This window comes from Triticum aestivum, chromosome 2A, assembly GCF_018294505.1.
Source record: "Triticum aestivum cultivar Chinese Spring chromosome 2A, IWGSC CS RefSeq v2.1, whole genome shotgun sequence".
NCBI lineage: Eukaryota > Viridiplantae > Streptophyta > Magnoliopsida > Poales > Poaceae > Triticum > Triticum aestivum.
Window position 1 is genome coordinate 21,996,698 of NC_057797.1, and position 6,195 is coordinate 22,002,892.

The 6,195-nt window shown below is 49.8% G+C and overlaps 1 pseudogene; it reads right to left on the reverse strand.

The window, feature by feature from the left end:
* LOC123191374 (uncharacterized) overlaps positions 1-4,058 on the reverse strand; it is a 96,287-nt pseudogene extending 92,229 nt beyond the window's left edge.
* Between the last annotated feature and the right edge of the window lie 2,137 nt (positions 4,059-6,195).

The following is a 6,195-nucleotide window of genomic DNA, read 5'->3' on the forward strand; positions in this document are numbered from 1 at the left end:
AGACGATACAAGACCGAGGAAAGCAAACAAAGCAACGCCGCATTATGGAACTCTCAGGTGGTCTCTATTTTGAGCAATATAACTGTATCTAAATTCCGCAGCCTGCGCCTGGTCAAGACATGTCATATGGTCTAAAACGTTTTTTGCTTATTGCACTCATTGTATCGTTCGGCTTGAGTAAACAACCTTCTTATAAACAATGCATAGCTTTAGTCTATTTTTTGCATTATGATTTTTACATATATATGTTTATTTCATAACATGATGGCACCCGTACACCATGGTACGGCAAACCACGCCAGGGGCTTCATCACCCTTTTTATCTGGTCGTGAGAAGTCCGCACACTTTACCAAGTGCGGCACCCCGAACTTATAGCACTATATGCATCGGCTCCGAGTCATGATTTTGGTCATATGTTGGGTTTGCCCGGCTCCTATGTTTTGGTACCTTACGTTCCGCTCTATCGGCTAAGGTAGCACTAGGAGAACCGCTGCGATTTGCGCCCCAGATCAGGTGGGTGAGCGCCTCAGTGGAGAAAGCTAAAACAGACTGTCATGATAGGGCATGAGACGGGTCGCTGTTCGAGAGGTTTTTCGAGTCCTTAAAGGCTTATGCCGTTTTCGAACGGAGAGCTGGTTAAATCCGGCTAAAAGGCGTGGATAGTGCCCCGAATTCGGCCTTCCGAACTAGGGGCTTCGCCGAAATTTAAAATTATAATGTTCTATGGCTAAGTGAGAGTGTTCAAGCATTATAGTCCGATTGCCTGGTTCGTTGTGCTGCCGGCCTCCCTCGAAGGACCCAACTATGGGAACAAGAGCCCGCAGGTTTATCCCGAACACCTCAGCACTAGTCGCATGAGGGCAGAAGCCGACGACTCGCCATCTCTCAGTTATTGATAAACGGCCGCACAGAAAACAATATTTTAAATTCAAAGCATTGCTTAAAGCGCATACGAACAAGTTTTCGGCGTACAGGATAGAAACGAACGAGTTCATTGATAGATTACATCATGGGTACATTCATCCGCAATGAGGCGGGATCCGACAAGAACTTCCTTATAATACATCTCGGGCTTGCGATGTTCCTTCCCCTGCGGTGGTCCTTCCGTCACCAGCTTCTCGCCGTCCAGCTTACCCCAGTGTACCCTTACACGGGCAAGGGCCCTCCGGGCACCTTCAATGCAGGCAGAGCGCTTGATGACTTCAAGTCGCGGACAGGCCTCCACCAGCCGCCGCACTAGCCCAAAGTAGCTCCCTGGCAGGGCCTCTCTAGGCCACAGCCGAACTAGTAAGTCCTTCATGGCCTGTTCGGCCGCCTTATGGAGCTCGGCCAGCTGCTTCAGCTGGTCGCTCAAGGGCACAGGGTGTCCGGCCTCAGAATACTGAGACCAGAACACACTCTCCGTCGAGCTGTTCCCTTCGCTCCGGAAGAATGCGGCGGCGTCGGATGCACTGCGGGGTAGATTGAAGAACGCCCCTGGAGAACTCCGGATCCCGGTAAGTAACAGGTATTTTACTTTTATGTTCCTACTTTGCATTGAGAATGTCTTACCCGCTGTTATCCTTCTCATCTCTTCCAACTCTTGGAGGGCCCTTTGGGCTTCGGCCTTGGCATTCTTGGTGGCCTCAACGGCGGAGGCGAGTTCGGTGGCTTGCGCTTTCACGTCAAGCTCCAAACCCTCATGTTTTTCCATGAGAGCTTGCAGCTTCTGCTGCACCTCTCCGTATTGGCCCCCGAGCCTCTCTCGTTCAGTGCGCTCCTCGGCCGCCTTCTTCTCGGCCTCGGCAAGCGCCTGCTTTAGGGTCTCCACCTCCATGGTGACCCCTACAATAGGCAGTTCAATCCTGTTATTTTTTGCAATCAAGCCTCTCTATAGGCATATTTTATTATTAAGGGGGTTATCTTACCTTCCTTCTCCTCGAGCTGCCGCTTGGCAAGGCCGAGCTCATGCTCGGACCGCTCGAAGTCCTTCTTCAGGACCTCCACCTGCGCAGTCAATGCGGCGCTGGATAGCAGGGAAGCCTGCGTACGCATATTTGACTTTTCATAGTTAACCTCCTGCGAAAATTATTAGATCATCTATTCGGCTGGTCTTTCCGAACACCGAACAGAGCATCAAGGGCTACTGTCTATGCAGTAATTAATTCAGCATATTTTTTGCTTACCTGGTAGCCTGTTAGAAGGCTGGTACAAGCTTCATTCAGCCCGCTCTTGGCGGACTGAACCTTTTGGACCACCGTACTCATAACAGTACGGTGCTCCTCGTCGATGGTGGCGCCTTCGAGCGCCTCCAGCAAATTGTCCGGCGCCTCTGGTTGGACAGAGGTCGCCGGCTCGGATGGCTCACTCCTTTTGGAAGGAGTTTGCCCACCGTGAACCCGGACGGTGGAGTCCGGCACGGCGTCCGGCTCGACGCCGGACTGGGAGCCCTGGGGAGTTTTGCCCCCTGTACTCCTGGGGTCCTGAGGATTGCCTTGCGGCTCCTCCAGGACCACCTCCTCCTGCCCCATTTGACGAGACACCACTTCGGCATCCTCCGCCTTGCGGGGGGAGACCGCGGGAGGAACGGAGTCCATCTCCGATGGATCCAGGGAGCCGCCCGATGAAATGTCGAGGGTATCCCGGGGCGGCCTGCACAATTATGTTTAACATAAGGAAAAACTGTAAATGGTATCATGAGTTGTTCTGGTGTCCGAATACTTACGACTTCACCGGACGCTTGGTCCTTTCCGGCACTCCTCCTCGTCCTCGTTGACATCGGGGGAGTAGTCCGGCGGAGGGGTCTTCCTCTTCTTGGACCCCTTGGCCGCCCCAGCAGGGGCAGCCTTCCTCTTCTTTCCTTCCCCCGTTGGAGGGGGAGGGATTTCTTCCTCCTCCTCGTCTTCACGAGCGGAGGGCGTCGCAGACTCGTCCGATGACGACTCCGACATCACCACATGATGGGAACTCTTTCGAGTCCCGGTGGTCTTGATCTTCTTGACCTTCTTTTCCGGCACCACGTACAGCGCCGGAGCCAACAGCTTCTCTAGAAGAGCTGGGGCTTGGTCTTCTGGCAGAGGAGCCGGACAGTTGATCGGTCCGGCTATCTTCAGCCACTTCTGTTAAAGACAAAAGGGAGTTTTTAGGAAATCCCGCATAGAGTCAATCTATAAAGAGGAGCTTGATGAACCTATAAAAGGGACGAATAGCTTACCTCCTTAGCATCGCGCTGCGAGCTATATCCGCGATCTTCAGAAGCGGATGTGGGGCAATCGGCGCTTTTTGTTAGCACCTTCCAGACGTCCTCGTACGTTGTGTCGAAGAGCCTGTTGAGGGTTCGGTGCTGCGCCGGATCGTATTCCCACAAAGTGAAATCCCGTCGTTGGCACGGGAGGACCAGACGAACGAGCATAACCTGGATTATGTCAACATGCCGGGTCGGCTTGTTCACCAGGGACTGGATGCAAGTTTGCAATCCGGTCACTTCGCTCTCGTTGCCCCATGATAAGCCCGTCTCTTGCCAGGACTTGAGACGCATGGGGGGTCCGGATCGAAATTCAGGGGGCGCGGCCCATGTTGCGTCGCGTGGCTCGGTGATGTAAAACCACCCAGCCTGCCACCCCTTCAAGGATTCCACAAAGGAGCCCTCGAACCAGACGGCGTTGGCCATTCGGCCAGCCATCGCACCTCCGCACTCCGCCTGGGTGCCGGACACCACCTTGGGCTTGACGTTGAAAGTCTTGAGCCAAAGGCCGAAGTGGGGGCGGATGCGGAGAAAGGCCTCGCACACGACGATAAACGCCGAGATATTGAGGACGAAGTTCGGGGCCAGATCGTGGAAATCTAGGCCGTAGTAGAACATAAGCCCCCAGACAAAAGGATGGAGCGGAAAGCCCAGTCCGCGGAGGAAATGGGGGAGGAAGACCACCCTCTCCTTAGGCCTAGGGGTGGGAAGGAGTTGCCCCGCCTCAGGGAGCCGGTGCGCGATGTCGTTGGACAGGTATCCGGCCTTCCTAAGCTTTTTGATTTGCCCCTCCGTGACGGAGGAAGCCATCCACTTGCCCCCTGCTCCGGACATCGCTGGAGTAGATTGAGGGCTAAAGGGCGAACTTGGGCGTTGGAGCTTGATTGCGCAAGAGATGGATAGGCAGAGGAGGAAGAAGGCGTAGGTGAGAAAGGAGAATCTTTATCCCCTTTTATAGGCTGATGCTGTTATGCATCCCCACCTGCCTCATAAAACTCGCCTGCCGCTCAAGCGCCGTGGTAGATGGCGCGGTTGGGTTACCCACGTCCGTATTAATGAGAATCCCGTTAAAGGGGGCACACGATCTCTGCTTCGACAAGACGTGCCAAGGAAACCGCCTCGTTGAACGTGCTGCGGTGAAACGGTAAAAATAACCCGTACAGAAGGCTTGGACGCAGTGTTATGACGCACTGCGGAATACGTCAGCAGATTTGATTTGTGCTTATATTATTCTCTATATGGCAATACGTGGAAATTTGTTTTGCAGAGCCGGACACTATTTCTTGGTGTTAATTATCTTCTTGAAGAAACTTGGAGGAGGAACCCGCCTTGCAATGCCGAAGACAATTTGCGCGCCGGACTCGTCATCATTGAAGCCTGGTTCGGGGGCTAGTGAGGGAGTCCTGGATTAGGGGGTGTTCGGCTAGCCGGACTATACCTTCAGCCGGACTCCAGGACTATGAAGATACAAGATAGAAGACTCCGTCCCGTGTCCGGAAGGTTCTTTCCTTGGCGTGGAAGGCAATCTAGGCGTGCGGATATTCAAGATCTAGTCACTACAAGAAATCTGTTAATACATGACGGACCTGATCCGTCACAAATCAGTGGAATACTGTCATGGGTACCCGTCCATGACGGACTTGCAATCCGTCATGTATATCGCGTCATAATTTGACCTCGCGCCTTACATGACGATACTTGTCCGTCATGGATCTGCCCGAGGCCCGCCAAGGCCCAATCTGTCGTGACGGAATAAACTGTCATCGATTAGCGCCACGTAGGATTTTTGAGTGTCCAATTCAAATGACATGGCTGCCTACGTGGACACTACATTCCGTCACAAAATTCGTCATGGTCTAGCACATTAACCCATTTTTTTCGGTCCAATTTTTACTTGATACATTTTTAGCATAATGCGTGGCCCAATAACAAGTATTTGCAAGGTGTATAACATTACACAGTTCAACCAATATGCGGCCAACCAATATTCAGCCATCTGTATATATTTACAATGTAGCAGTTTACAAAATCCTCTACAAAATGATAAATTACAATATAGATTGAATAAAAAATCACACATCACAATTAGGGACGAGTACAATTCATTTACATCAACAAAACATACAAACTATCGAGGTCGATATTTAGGTTCTTGCTATCAGCCCTCCTGATGGCAACCATCATGTCATGGCTAACTGTGATGGGCAGCATCAAGTAGCCAGCTTCCCAATCTTACCTGCATATTTACAAGAACCTTCTATTTTTTAACAGAGATGAATAGATAGTAGAAATGATATAATTGCAACAAATATAAAAATGAATTAAATGTCCAAAATTCTTAAATCTTACAGTGCCTAGAAATGAGATAAACATCCACTATAAAACGAGAGTAAACATGAGGTTTCTTAAAATTATTCCAAACAAAAGTGTGTCAAATGTAAGTCAAATGGCAAAGTAACAAAACACACAGCACAAAACTGATTACTATAGCAGCAGTAGTTGAGGCCATATAAACCTGTCAACGAAATTTGGTATAATCATTTCATACCGTAAGTAACCCCTACTAATGATGCCTGGACTCAAGATATTCCATTTCATATGCTCATTATTATTCGAACAAATGAAAATGAACAATTTTATCTTACAGCCAATGCACCAACACTCACTGAAGGATAAAAGCTACAAAGACCATATACCTAGGTTTATAACATTACCAAATGTTGGGCACCATATGTAATTAAGAGGAAAAATCTTCAAGCACTACACGTATTTAACTCTACACCAGTTTCTATTATAAACACATAAAACAGAGTAAAGGGCGGCAGAAAGTTTATGTTTACAACTGTTCTGGATGGAGGCATTTAGTACGTAACATCCTGAACATGGTGACATGTACTGGGAACAAGAAATTCATCATTGTGATATATATTAAATTGAGCAAAGATCAGGAGCTACTTGTACGCATCAATTA